This window comes from Bos indicus, chromosome 21 (assembly GCF_029378745.1).
Source record: "Bos indicus isolate NIAB-ARS_2022 breed Sahiwal x Tharparkar chromosome 21, NIAB-ARS_B.indTharparkar_mat_pri_1.0, whole genome shotgun sequence".
In the NCBI taxonomy this organism is placed as follows: Eukaryota; Metazoa; Chordata; class Mammalia; order Artiodactyla; family Bovidae; genus Bos; species Bos indicus.
The window spans coordinates 50,838,299-50,854,193 of NC_091780.1; the positions used below are offsets into that span (position 1 = coordinate 50,838,299).

A 15,895-nucleotide genomic window follows, 5' to 3' on the forward strand; every position below is an offset into this window, starting at 1 on the left:
AATGGCAACCCACTCCAGTGTTCTTGCCTGGAGAATCCCAGGGATGGAGGAGCCTCGTGGGCTGCCATCTATGGGGTCACACAGAGTCAGACTTGACTGAGGCGACTTAGCAGCAAAAGCGGCATACGTATATGATATAAAAGCTAAAGGTTCAGTGATACATTGTGTATATACACAATGAAGAATGCAAAGAAATGTCAGCAGAGGACTACAAAAAACAAAATACTGAATGCAGATTTTAGAACTAAAAATTATAATACAGAAATTTTAAAATAACTGACTGGGAAAATGGAGATATACATGCTGAACAATCCCTAGATTGACCACCAAAAACTAACTACTAAGTGACTTCTAAATTAAAATAAAATTCTAAAAAGCTCAAAAAATAGAGGACAAGAAAAAGAAAAGGGGATAACACCAAAACCAAAAATGTCTTGTCACATCATGTAACATATATTCTACAGTTTTTACTTTATATATTTTATGACTCTTATCCTCCAGTGGAATGGAACTTATGTGAAAGCAGGGGTATTTTTCTTTTCTTTTTCTGTTTTAATGTATTTATTTATACATGTCCATAGGATTCTCTCAGGCAAGAATAGTAGAGTGGGTTGCCATACTGAATCTGCCTGTAATGCAGGAGCCACAGGAGACACAGGTTTGATCCCTGGATGGGGAAGATCCCCTGGAGGAGGGATGGCAAGCCACACCAGTGTTCTCACCTAGGGAATCCCATGGACAGAGAAGCCTGGCAGGCTGCAGACCATGGGGTCGCAAAGAGTCAGACACGACTGAAGCGACTTAGCATGCCCAAGCAGAAGGTAGACCTAATAATCTAATGTGAGCCAAATATACTCACTTGATATAATAAAGGAAATCATTTATATTCTTTACCTGAGTGCTCAATTCAGTTGCAAGCTTTCTGAAGCTTTCTATTATTATAATCATGTATTCTTTTTTTTTTTAATTTATTTTGTATTCAGGTATAGCTGATTAAAAATGCTGTGATAGTTTCACATGAACAGCAAAGGGACTTACCATACACACCCACATACATGTGTCCATTCTCCCCCAAACTCCTCTACCATCCAGGGTACCACATAATAGTGAGCAAATCTCCATGTGCTATACAGTAGGTTCTTCTTGTTTTTCTTGTCCACTTGCTAAGTTGTGTTGGAATCTTTGTGATCCCATGGATTGCACCATGCCAGGCTTCCCTATCCTTCACTATGTCCATGAGATTTCTCAAACTCATGTCCATTGAGTAGGAGATGCCATCTAATGATCTCATCTTCTGTCGTCCCCTTCTCCTCCTGCCCTCAATGGTTCCCAGCATCTGGGTCTTTCCCGATGAGTTAGCTCTTCTCATCAAATGGCCAAAATATTGAAGTTACAGTTTCAGCATTGATCCTTCCAATGAATATTCAGGGTTGCTTTCCTTTAAGATTGACTGGTTTGATCTCCTTGTTCTCCAAGAGACTCTCAAAAGTCATCTCTAGCACCACAGTTCAAAAGAATCAGTTCTTCAGCACTTTGCCCTCTTTATGGTCTAACTCTCACATCTGTACATCACTACTGGAAAAACGATAGCTTTGATTAGACAAACCTTTGTGGACAAATTGAGTCTCTGCTTTTAAAATACTGTCTAGGTTTGTCATAGGTTTTCTTCCAAGAAGCAAGCGTCTTTTAATGTTATGGCTGAAGTCATTGTCCGCAGAGATTTTGGAGCCTAAGAAATTAAAATCCGTCTCTGCTTCCACCTTTTCTCCAGAAATTGATGGGACCAGATGCCATGATCTTAGTTTTCTGAATATTGAGTTTTCAGCCAGGTTTGTCCACTCTCCTCTTTCACCTTCATCAAGTGGCTCTTTAATTCCTCTTCTCTTTCTGTCATTAGGGTGGTATTATCTGCATAGATGAGGTTGTTGATATTTCTCCCAGAAATATTGATTCCAGTTTGTGATTCATCCAGCCTGGCATTTCATGTGATACACTCTGCATAGAAGTTAAATAAGCAGGGTAACGGTAAACAGCCTTTTTGTCCTCCTTTCCCAGTGTGGAACTAGCCCATTAATCCTTGTCCTGTTCTAACTGTTGCCTCTTGACCTGCTTAGGTTTCTCAGGAGGCGGGTAAGGTGGTCTGATATTCCTATATTTAAGAATTTTCTAAAGTTTGTTGTGATCCACACAGTCAAAGGCTTTAGTATTGTCAGTGAAGTAGAAGTTTTTTTGGAAAACTCTTGCTTTTTCAGTGATCCAGTGGATGTTGGCAACTTGATCTTTTGTTCCTCTGCCTTTTCTAAATCCAGCTTGAAGTGGGATTTCATTTCCAATCTCAGCCAATGAAGCCTTCCTCGGGATTAAGAGGACTCTTAGTCCTTTTCTCTTTGACATGGACTTGTGCTGGGGATTGGTCAGACTTTAAAAAAAAAAAAAATAAAATAAATCCAGCTTGAACATCTGGAAGTTCTCAGTTCATGTGCTGTTAAAGACTAAGTTGAAGGATTTTGAGAATTACCTTGCTAGCATATGAAATGAGCACAGTTGTTCTGTAATTTGAACATTCTTGGGCATTGTCCTTCAAGGTTGGAATGAAAACTGACCTTTTCCAGTCCTGTGGCCTTTGCTGAATTATCCATATTTGGTGGCATATTGAGTCCAGCACTATAACAGCACCATTTGTTAGGGTTTGAAATAGCTCAGCTAAAATTCCATTGCTTCTACTAGCTTTGTTCATAGTAATACTTCCTTAGGCCCACTTGACTTCACGCTCTAGGACGTCTGGCTTAGGTGAGTGACACCACCATTGTGCTTATCTACTTTTTGGTTACCCATTTTAAATTTAGCAGTGTATAGTCACATATTATCAGTTTTTGAGTTGTAATGTAATTTCTGAGTAGTTGGCAGCTCAAATCCTATCAAGAAAAGCCTTTCTCACTGAAATCTGGTAGTACTCAGATTAGCAACATTTCCAATTGCTTTATGGAGATACAGATGCTATGTGAACTTCTTAATTCTTAAACTTGTTCAGTTGAGCTACATAGTCCTTGAGGGACCCTGTTACATTTTGATATTCTAACATGTGGTCTTGGAAGCAGCAATTCAGCTGTAGGAGTATCTTAGAAGCTTGGTAGGAGGGTTATTTGAATTTAATGATTTTGTGTATATTCATAATTCCTGGTTTTATCATTTTGACATTTGGAATTCATGCATATGTTTTACATTAAATAGTTTAAGTATATAAAGTACTTTTCAAAGATCTGTCACATTATTTGTCTTAAAATATAGGTAAATAGAATTTGATGAACTTAAAACAATGGTTTCACTTATTTCATACTAGCTTTATCTGTTTATGTGGCTAAGCAAGGCTAAGATTACCTCTGAGTTTGCTAAGGGTCTTGATTGGAGACAGAGAGAGATGATATGAGAGAGAGAGACAGAGAGACAAAGAGACAGAAACAGAGTTTGAGTGAAAATAATTTCCAATATTTATTTCTACATTTCAACAGATTACCACAGTACAAGAAAAGATATGACTGAACTATTACAGTGTGTTCACTCAAGCCAACAACTATAGCTTCTGGGTATCTGGAAAAATTAGAATAGAGAATGAGAATGACCCAAGAGAAATGAATTATTTCTATAGTCAATCATATTAAGGTGTTCCTTTTATGAAATACAAATTTTAGTAAATGAAGAAACATTAAGGTAGCTCAACCATCTCACTGAATCTTTAGCAAAGCCTTAATTGGGGAGTGGAGGGAGGCAAAGAGACAAAAACAAAACAATAAAAAGTTGATCAAACATGGCCTAATTCTTAACAAACTCAAACGGAAATTTTTCTCCACTAAAAAATTGAGATAATTATTTGTTTAGTTAAAAAAACTATTAACAAGGGCACTTGGGAAGTTTCATTAAACCAGAAATATTCCTTAAAAAAAAAAAACAAAACAGTAAGTTAATTCTCAAACACGTTCTCATTCATTTAAACATGAAATGTAGTGGAAACTCTCTCTCTTAGGTCAGCTGAGTGCCTCACCTGCACGCTGGAGGACTCACTTTCAGGACTGATCATTGTGGTGGCCACCATACGCTGCCTGCTGTGGACACGATGCTCAGCAGGGCACTTCCGCTGTCCTCAAAGGTATTTCTGCAGGTTACTTGAGCTTTTGCCAAGTATGGTGGCTTGGTTACAAGATGGATTATCACTGGAAGGCTGAAACATATACCATTTTTGTGACATCAGTTCAGAATTACAGGGATCATTTACGCTGCACTTCTTCATTGAACCTGTCAGAAAATTCTACCCAGTTTCAAGGGAAGAAGGTATAATCAATCCCTGATGCAGGAGTGGTAAAATTCTAGACCCAGAGTAGTGGCCATCTTTAGAAATTCCAAACTTCCACACTTGGCCACTTTATGATCTACCCACAATATTTCTGACAAAATAAGCTCTTTAGCCCTCAGTAAACATAAGAAAAGCTCACATTTCCACATGTATTATTTGAGCAATTTTAGATGCTTAAGTTCAACTTTGATGGGGAAAGTTTTAGTGATTCAGTTGTTCTGCTAAATTTATTAACAAATATTTATAATTGCTGGCTTATATTTATCACTTTGCATAAATCTAGGACATGCCTTCATGCAAATATGCTAATTTTTATTATACTGAATAAAAAATGTATTTAATTATTTCTAAAATTTGCAAAATTCTTTACATCAAAGCATAATTAACCAAACTATTGACATTGATTTTTTACTTCCCTTCCTATTGACTTTATTTTTTAATTCTATTCTTTTTAATTTCAAATTGCCCTATTCTAAATCATATTTACATTAGAATATTTTTAGAAGTTCACTTTTTGGCTTTATTTTAGAGATAGTATCAATTTGGTATAACATAGTATCTCTTAGATATTTCTTAGACTTTTCTTTGAAAATAAATGAGGAAATACAGTTATTTCTAAATTTTTAAAATAAGTTTATTTGGTTTTGTTATTATATTTAGTAGCAGTTTCTGATTGTTTTCCAGATATATGAATACATTTTGATAATCTAGAAAAATTCAAGTGAATATTATTAATATAGTAATGTGAAATATACTCAAATCTTCTGATATATACAGACATTAGAAACCTATATCAGTACAGATGTTGGCCGTGATTGTCAACTGATAGCTATATTGTTGGTTTGGGGTTCTTTTGGGCTGAGCCAACTAAATAAGTTACCTGAATTCTAATCTACTGTATAAGATATACATGGTCCTCAAAAGTGAGCACATATATCAATAAATATTATTAGTAGTAATTATATTGGAATTTTCCTGGTCATCCCGTGGTTAAGACTTCACACTTCCCTTACAGCTAATGGGTGTTCCATCCCTGGTCAGGGAACAAAGATTTCACATGCCTCCTTGTGTGGCAAAAAAAAAAATGATAACATGTGCAATAGTCCAACATGAGATCTATTTTTCTAAGTGTAGTTTTTCATATATATGTTTACCTCCATATTTCTAATGAAGCAAGTCATGAATATAAGCAGTGATTAGAAAGCCTAAGATAACTGTCTTCAACATTCCTCTCATTTTCCCATTGAAATTAATAGGATAATGTGTGGTGACAGTACAAGTCAAAAGGAATTGTACAATTGTTTTACTAAATGGATCAGATGAAAGTTGTGATCAGGTGCCCTAGTGGGTCAGAAGGTAAAGCATCTGCCTGCAATGACGGAGACCCAGGTTTGATTCCTGGGTCGGGAAGAACCCCTGGAGAAGGAAATGGCAATCCACCCCAGCACTCTTGCCTGGAAAATCCCATGGATGGAGGAGCCTGATAGGCTACAGTCCATGGAGTTGCAAAGAGTCAGACACAACTGAGCAACTTCACTTTCACTTTACTAAATGGATCAGATGAAATTTGTGATCAGGTGCAGCCTTTTTACTTGGTTTGCTTCAGTTTTGCCTCTGCTTGCATTTCAGCAACAAATGTGATTGGTAGCCAAATTTCTCTTTTGTTGAATTTCATTTTACGGAATTTCTAGGATCATGGATGATTTCCAGTGTGTAGAGACATGATTATAAAATAATAGGAATATTTAACATATTAAAATGTTCTTGAGTTCAGTTCAGTCACTCAGTCGTGTCCGACTCTTTGTGACCCCATGAATTGCAGCATGCCAGGCCTCCCTGTCCATCACCAACTCCTGGAATTCACTCAAACTCATGTCCATCAAGTTGATGATGCCATCCATCCATCTCATCCTCTGTTGTCCCCTTCTCCTCCTGCCCCCAATCCCTCCCAGCATCAGAGTCTTTACCAATGAGTCAACTCTTCGCATGAGGGGGCCAAAGTATTGGAGTTTCGGCTTTAGCATCATTCCTTCCAAAGAAATCCCAGGGCTGATCTCCTTCAGAATGAACTGGTTGGATCTCCTTGAAGCCCAAGGGACTCTCAAGAGTCTTCTCCAACACCAAGTCTTCGGTTCAAAAGCACAATTCTTTGGCGCTCAGCTTTCTTCACAGTCCAACTCTCACATCCATACATGACCACTGGAAAAACCATAGTCTTGACTAGACTGACCTTTGTTGGCAAAGTAATGTCTCTGCTTTTGAATATGCTATCTAGGTTGGTCATAACTTTCCTTCCAAGGAGGAAGCATCTTTTAATTTCTTGGCTGCAGTCACCATCTGCAGTGATTTTGGAGCCCAAGAAAATAAAGTCTGACACTGTTTCCACTGTTTCCCCATCTATTTCCCATGAAATGATGGGACCAGATGCCATGATCTTCGTTTTCTGAATGTAGAGCTTTAAGCCAACTTTTTCACTCTCCTCTTTCACTTTCATCAAGAGGCTTTTGAGTTCCTCTTCACTTTCTGCCATAAGGGTGGTGTCACCTGCATATCTGAGGTGATTGATATTTCTCCCAGCAATCTTGATTCCAGGTTGTTCTTCTTCCAGCCCAGCGTTTCTCATGATGTACTCTGCATAGAAGTTAAATAAGCAGGGTCACAATATACACCCTTGATGTATTCCTTTTCCTATTTGGAACCAGTCTGTTTTCCATGTCCAGTTCTAACTGTTGCTTCCTGACCTGTATATAGGTTTCTCAAGAGGCAGGTCAGGTGGTCTGGTATTCCCATCTCTTTCAGATGTTCTTAGAAATTGTTAATTATATAAAACCAATTAAATTGATCATCATTTGTTGTCTTTCCCAAATGTTACATTTTTATTCAATGAAGTTTCAATTGATTAAATATTTTTGGTATTCTCTCCTTAAATGTTCCCAAAAGATATGAATAGAACACAGAATTTATTGTATTTTTATATCTCTAATGGGAAAATTATTATTCCTCATTGTTAATTTATTTTTTTTTTAGTAATTTTGTGTTCTTGTTCAGTCTCTAAGTCATGTCTAACTCTTTGCAACCCCATGGACTGTAGCATGCCAGCTCCCCTGTTCTTCACTGTCTCCCGGAGTTTCCTCAAACTCATGTCCATTGAATCAGTGATGCTATCCAACCATCTCATCCTCTATTACCCCCGTTTCCTTCTGCTCTTAATCTTTCCCATCATCAGGGTCTTTTCCAATGTGTCAGCTCTTTGCATCAGGTGGCCTAAGTACTGTAACTTCAGCTTCAGCATCAATCCTTCCAATGAATATTCAGAGTTGATTTCCCTTACTGTTGAATGGTTTGATTTCCTTGTTATCCAAGGGATTCTCAAGAGTCTTCTTCAGCACCACTGTTTGAAAACGTCAGTTCTTCAGTGCTCAGCCTTCTTTATGGTCCAAATCTCACATCCATGCATGACTATACAGACATTTGTGGGCAAAGTGATGTCTGTTTTTTAATATGCTGTCTGGGATTGTCATAGTTTTGCTTCCAAGAAGCAAGCATCTTTTAATGTCATGGCTGTAGTCACCATCTGCAGTGATTTGGGATTCCAAGAAAATAAAATCCTTCAGTGCTTCCACTTTTTTTCCAGAAAGTGATGGGACCAGATGCCATTATCTTAGATTCTAAATGCTGAGTGTTCAGCAAGGTTTTTCCACTCTCCTCTTACATCTTCATCAAGAGGCTCTTTAGTTCCTCTTGACTTTCTGCCATTAGATTGGTACCATCTGCCTATCTGAAGTTGTTGATATTTCTCTAAGAAATCTTGAATCCAGCTTGTGATTCATCCAGCTCAGCATTTCAGATGATGTATTCTGCATAGAAATTAAATAAGCAGGGTGACAGTACATACCCTGGTCATCTTCCTTTCCCAATTTTGAACCAGTCAGTTGTTCCATGTCCGTTTCTAACTGTTGCTTCTTAACTTGCAAACAGATTTCTCAAGAGACAGGGAAGGTGATCTGGTAGCCCCATCTCTCTAATAATTTTCCACAGTTTGTTGTCATCCACACAGTCAAAGGCTTAGCAGAGTCAATGAAGCAGCAGTAGAAGTGTTTTTCTGGAATTACTTTGCTTTCTCCATGATCCAACCAATGTTGGCAATTTGGTCTCTGGTTGTTCTGCCTCTTCAAAACCCAGTTTGTACATCTGGAAGTTCTCAGTTCATGTACTGCTGAAGCCCAGCTTAAAGGATATTGGGCATAAACTTGCATATGAAATGAACATGATTGTACAGTAGTTTGAACATTCTTTTCATTGCCCTTCTTTGGGATTGGAATGAAAACTGACCTTTTCTTGTCCTGTGGCCACTGCCAAGATTTTCAAATTTGTGGACATATTGGGTACAGCCTTTAACAACATCATCTTTTAGGGTTATAAATAGCTCAGTTGGAATTTTGTCACCTCCACTAGCTTTGTTTATAGTAATACTTCCTAAGGCCCACTTGACTTCACATTCTAGGATGTCTGACTCTAGGTGAGTGACCACACCATCATGGATATCCAGGTCATTAGTAATTTCCTTGTATAGTTCTTCTGTGTATTCTTGCCACCTCTTCTTAATCTCTTCTACTTCTGTGTTTTACCATTTCTGTCCTTTATCATGCTCATCCTTGCATGAAATGTTCCCTTGATATCTACAATTTTCTTGAAGAGATCTCTATTCTTTCTCATTCTATTTTTTTCCTCTAACTCTTTGTGTTGTTCATTTAAGAAGTCCTTCTTATTGCTCCTTCCTATGAATTTGAAAGTTGGTCATTCAGTTGTGCCCAACTATTTGTGACCCTGTGGACTGTAACCCACCAGGCTCCTCTGTCCCTGGAATTCTCCAGACAAGAATACAGGAGTGGGTTGCCATTTCCTTCTCCAACTTGCTTTGAAACCCTGATTCATTAACACTTTCTGTCAATGAAAGTTTTAGTCACTTAGTCATGTCCCACTCTTTGTGATGTCATGTCTGGAGCCCACCATGGAATTCTCTCTGTACATGGAATTCTCCAGGCAATAATACTGGAATGGACTGCCCTCCTCCAGGGGATCTTCCTGACCCAGGGATCAAACCTGTGTCTCCTGCATTGCAGTCAAATTTCTTTACCATCTGAGCCATCTGGATTGTTAACCATTGGCCCTTTCTGTCAGTATCTTATGCTGAAAGTAAATCCAGATTATTCAAGTATCCATTATACATGGGAAACATTTAAACTATACCAGATTTATCTGTCATAACATGCCTTGATGCCTTCCTAGTAAAGTCTGGAACCAGACTACTTGTGTTTCAATCCTTGGTCTACCATTTGCTGTCACCTTAGAAAGCATTTTACCAAACTCCTTCAGTACTATCTGTAAGGTGGTTAAAGTGAAAAGCTATATCAGTTATGATATTGACCTGAGAATTAAATATTTTATCTAATTGTTTAGCATATAATCTTTTAAAAATGATATATTTTACTCTTTTTTGTTGATTTTTCTGCCCCAGACTATATGTTTAGGTGATGCAAATTATTTTAGATTTGGTCTTATCAGAAATAATTATTAGCAATGTAAATACTAATTTCTACAAAAACTTAATTCTCTCAAAAGCAAATAAAAATGACATTTAAAATTTCCTTTTGTTAATGTTTATTCTGTAACTTTCCTATATTAACTTGAAAGAGGAAAAGCATCACTTTATCTCATTGTTTCTGCCTCATGAACATTGAGTTTAAGAAAAGAGAAAAATAATTTGATACTGATTGCAGATTTTCTAGTGATTCATTTCACTGATTCAGCACCCTTGTCGGATAATAATCACATATTTATTTTCTGTTTGCAAATTTTACAATAGAGTTGTCTCAGTACTCTACATGAGACAATTCCATATTATAAATGAATTTAAGCAAGCATGTTGAATCACACTTGTTCTTTTTTTCTTTTATTTATTCATTTACTTATCCAATAGAGGGAAATAAAACTCACAATACCTGTCCACGGTGCATTACAATGGTTGGGTTACTAGATTTTATCAAAGGTCTTTACTCTGACATCATTCTAGTAACTGTGTTCTTCCCTCAGAATCAGAGTAAAGTCAAGAGATAATAGTTCTTCAGTTACATGGTTTTCAGTGTGCTGATAACCTTTCATTTCAGCTAGATTGTTGAGAACTAAAAAAAGAAAAAAGAAATTCAGAACACAGATTCACTTTACAGATGTTCTTTTGGGAAAATTAGAAATATATCTCATATATTTTGCTTTATTGACTAGGCTTTGACTGTGTGTATCACAATAAATAGTGGAGAATTCTGAAAGAGGTGGGAATACCAGACCACTTGACTTGCCTCTTGAGAAACCTGTATGCAGGTCAGGAAACAACAGTTAGAACTGGCCATGGAACAACAGACTGGTTCCAAATAGGAAAAGGAGTACGTCAAGGCTGTATATTGTCACCCTGATTATTTAACTTATATGCAGAGTATATCATGAGAAATGCTGGGCTGGAGGAAGCACAAATTGGAACACAGATACATGTAGAAAGAGTGATTAAGATATGCTTTCAAACTGTGATGCTGGAGAAGACTCGTGAGAGTCCCCTGGGCAGCAAGGAGATCAAATCAATCAATCCTAAAGGAAATCAAGCCTGAATATTCATTGGAAGGACTTATGCTGAAGTTAAAGCTCCTATACTTTGGCTACCTGATGTGAAGAGCCATCTCATTGGAAAAGACCCTAATGCTAGGAAGGATTGAGAGCAGGAGGAGAAGTGGGTAACAGAGGATAAAAATAGTTGGATGGTATCACCACCACAATGGATGTGAGTTTGAGCAAACTCTAGGAGACAGTGAAGGACAGGGACGTCTGGAGTGCTGCAGTCCATGGGGTTGCAAAGAGTAGGACACGACTGAGCAACTGAACAGCAACACAGAGAGTGAACAGGCATTGGGAGAACAGCAGGAAGAAAGTGCTGAGGGTGGGAGTATGCAAGCTATGTGGTGTGTGAGTCACGCTAGGGCAGCTGCCTCTGGGCAGTGTTGAGATACCTCTAGTCCCTTTGATCCTACCCACCCTCTCCACCACCAAAAGATTGAGTCTTTCAGAGAGTGGGTTACCAATGAGGCAGAATACTTGGTGGAATACTTTTCCTCAAAGATGTTATAACCTGTCAGTTTTTTGAAGGAACCAATCCTAAACATTCATAACCTAACTCAGATCCACTCAGACCTGAGTCTGTGGTCCCTGGCCCTGTTTTAGTCACCAATAGCCACAATGGACTGGAAGAACCCACATCCAAGTAACGGAGATTGAGTGAGTGTGAAGAAGCCTTCCACGGAACCAGGGTGTTTGTGGTGCATGGGATGCTAAAAAGCAACCAGCAATTAGTGGACATTTTTGAGAAAGTGAAACCTAAGATCTGGCTGCTGATCCTGAAATGTGACATGACAAAAATGTGGGTACAGCTCCTAACTCCTAGGATATATGATGGGAATGACTTTGGGGTATATATTCAGGAGAAGACAGTTACAGAACTAAGAATGTTGAGAGCTGCATCTCATCTGAATCAATTTCTAGATATTATGTTACAAGAGCAAAATCAATTTTCAAAATAGCTAAATATCCCCGTATAGAGGACTTTCCTCCTGAACCATGACAGAGATTGATGAGAAAGAATATGACAGCCTTCAACTCATCATATTAGAGCTAAGGAATCAGTATGTCACTTTACATGACATGATCCTGAAAAACATCAAAAAGATCAAATGCAGAGACTCTGTACCAAGGCCAAGGCCAGGGAACTTTGTGAGTCTGGCTCAAGACCCAACATCACCTTGGTCTGTTACATGACTATGAAAATGGGGCAACTGGCTGGAAATAGTAGTCATAGTTCCCTATGTTTTTAGTTGGAGTCTAATGAGACTCTCATGTAGTTCTGTGACAGCCTCATCTCTTTCTGCAGGCCTCAGTGCCTGCGTACTAAGTCACTTTGTCATGTCCCACTCTGCAGCCCTATGGGCTTCAGCCTGTCAGGCTCCTCTATACCTGGGATTTCCCAGGCAAGGATAATGGAATGTGTTGCCATTTCCTTTTCCAGAGGATCTTCCAACCCAGGGATCAAACCCACATCTCCTGCATTGGCAGACAGATTATTTACCACTGAGCCACCAGGGAAGCCCTATCTTAAGCCAGGACAGAAATGCATATTTAACCATAGTGAGTTATAAATATACATCTATTAGAATGTCTATAATTAAAAATAATGACAAAACTAAAGACTGACAAGGATATGGAAAACTAGATTGCTCATATGTTTCTGAAGGAAATATAAAATGGTTCAGTTGTTCCATAAAACAGATTGGCAATTTCTTAAAAACCTAAACAAGCAATTACAATCTGAACCTGCTATTGCACTCCTGAGCATTTATTCCGAGGAAATGAAAATTTATGTTCACACTAAAACCTGGGAATGGATATTTATTCAAAGCAGCTTTATTTGTAATAGACAAAAGCAGAAAACAACCCAATTATCACTTATTAGTAAATGGTTAAACAAACTGTACTATATACCTATCATGGAATACTATTAATATTCAAGGACAAAAAGAAGTAACAGTTGATACAGGCAACACATTAAATGAATCTCCAGAATATCATGTTTTTGTAGTGTACTCCTGAATTCCCTTACCCTCTTCTGCATCTTCAAATAAACTACAACTCTAAATTCTTGGCACAGGTTTTGCATTTGTAGAAACCTAAGATAAGTCCCATCACTTCATGGGAAATAGATGGGGAAACAGTGGAAACAGTGTCAGACTTTATTTTTTGCTCCAAAATCACAGCAGATGGTGATTGCAGCCATGAAATTAAAAAACACTTACTCCTTGGAAGGAAAGTTATGACCAACCTAGATAGCATATTCAAAAGCAGAGACATTACTTTGCCAAAAAAGGTTGGTCTAGTCATGGCTATGGTTTTTCCTGTGGTCATGTATGGATGTGAGAGTTGGACTGTGAAGGAAGCTGAGTGCCGAAGAATTGATGCTTTTGAACTGTGGTGTTGGAGAAGACTCTTGAGAGTCCCCTGGACTGCAAGGAGATCCAACCTGTCCATCCTTAAAGAGATCAGTCCTGGGTGTTCATTGGAAGGACTGATGCTGAAGCTGAAACTCCAATACTTTGGCCACCTCATGCAAAGAGTTGACTCATTGGAAAAGACCCTGATGCTGGGAGGGATTGGTGGCAGGAGGAGAAGGGGACGACAGAGGATGAGATGGCTGGATGGCATCACCGACTTACTGGACATGAATTTGTGTAAACTCCGGGAGTTGGTGATGGACAGGGAGGCCTGGCGTGCTGCGATTCATGGAGTCGCAAAGAGTCGGACATGACTGAGTGACTGAACTGAACTGAAGATAATTCAATTCTGGAATCTGTATTATTTGTTTTAGTTTGTTTTGTTTTGAAGAAATTCTGCAAAGTATACAGCATATTCTTAACTTTAGGAAGTGCTAGTTCAACATAGGGGTGTTTCCCAGTGGCCCAGTGAGAGTGTCCACCTGCCAATGCAGGAGATGCAAGAGACACACATTCAATCCTGGGTCAGGAAGATCCCCTGGAGGAGGGCATGGCAACCCACTCCAGTACTCTTGCCTGGAGAATCCCCATGGGCAGAGGAACCTAGCAGATGACAGTGCATGAGGTCACAAAGAGTCAGACACAACTGAAGCAACTTAGCACCCACACAGTTCAACATAAATGCTCTTGGCACACAAGTGGGAAAATACCTAACACTGCTGACTTTAATATAACAACATTCTCTGAAATTGAGCTACTTTATAAAGCTACTTTTTGAAGGATAAATTATTCTGATAAAAAACATGATTGGGATTAAATATATGTACCAAAAAATATTGTGGCTACATGCATATCAATAACATGGTATGATTTACATATCTTCCAAAATTATCAGCAAAATGTCTAACTTGGTAATTTTATACCAAACAACAAATCTGTGTTTATATTCACATTAATAAGCCAATACACAAAATATTGAGCAGGTGATTTTCTGGAACCTTCACTGCAACTCTCCCTAATGAGTATTATTCCCATGTTATTGATGATATCATGGCCATGAAGACTGTGAGTACCTTTCCTAGCAAGTGGCAAATCAAAATCTTCATTGTTGTCATATTCTCAAACTCTACACTCTTTTAACTCTGCGTGGTCTTACTAAATAAACCTCTGTATCTGTATTACAACCTTGACTTCCATTCCCTGGGGTCCAGGTCTCTGCCAGGACTGAGGATTTGTCTGAGCCCCCAACCCAATAGTAATGTTTTCCTCTGTTTATTTAAAAATTTGTTTAGGAGTTATTTTTTCTCCTATAATCAATCCCTCCAGTTACAAAACTCCACTTCATAGATTTCCCATAGCTATGTACTACTCAGGAGGTTTGAAACCTCAATGTTGATCATTTAAATATCATCCCTTTTGTATCTCAGGAGAGCCCTTGGTGTTCTGCTCCTTGAAGCAGTTTAGTCCATCTGCCCCCTTCCTCTCCACATGAGATGTTTGTTGTAATGGGTTGATTCTCTTCCATCTTCACCACCATATTTCACTGAGAGCAGATCATATAAAGCTGTAATTGTATGAATATATGCAAATGGGCTTGTTGATAAATCTTTGAGGGGAAGAAGTGAGATGAACCTTAGGAAAGAAAAACAAAATCTGCCAGAAGCTTAGCAAAGGGATGTAAAAACTAAAAATTAACATTTTCCATTTTCTAATCCTCTTTATTCAAAAACCTAAAAAGAAAGAAAACCTAGTCACCAGACATCCTGGAAACCCTAAGAATTGGAAAGTCACTTTGATCTTGGTGGGAAATCACCTAAATGATTAATAAGATGTAAACTTATAATTTGTATCTAAACATAACTATGGTAATTAAAATATAAGTGGTAAGAAACTGGCTTGGATTATTTAAGTGACTAACAAATTTCTAAAACATCTTATTGACACTGGAATATAAATTCTGATTAGGAGTCCAATACTTATTAATGATGGTAAAGAGGACTTTATTCAAGAAAGGACTACCCCCAAGGAGGCATTGCAGTAGAGGAGCACTGGGCTCTACTCTGACTACAACCCCAGCTAAAAAAAGAAAGTGGAGATGTGTAGCCAAAAGCAGGATGGGAATCAGTGGATGGTTGCTTACTAACGGGAAGCATCAAGGGAAAAGGGGATTCTGGCTAAACAGACCCAATGAATTTCTTGCTGAAGGCAAGTCAGGGTTCTCAGATATCACCTGGGAACTGGCAAGGTGAAGAATCTGATCAGAAATGGAGAGTAGTCAGATATCAAGATCTCAAAGATGAGGATTCTGGCTAAACAGAGTAGGAACTGAGAATGCAAAGATTGAGATGGAAATTCAAATCTAGAAACCTAGCTGAGAATATGTCTTAGAGGAGACTGGCTGAAGTTTGGTCAAAAAGAGCATCTTTTTGATACTTTATAATGTACATCCTGTTAACCTCCATTA

At 38.2% G+C, this 15,895-nt stretch overlaps 1 pseudogene; it reads left to right on the forward strand.

Moving 5' to 3' along the window:
- The first annotated feature begins 4,197 nt into the window (after nucleotides 1-4,197).
- On the forward strand, nucleotides 4,198-12,205 carry LOC139178369 (proteasome activator complex subunit 3-like; annotated as a pseudogene).
- The last annotated feature ends 3,690 nt before the right edge of the window (nucleotides 12,206-15,895 follow it).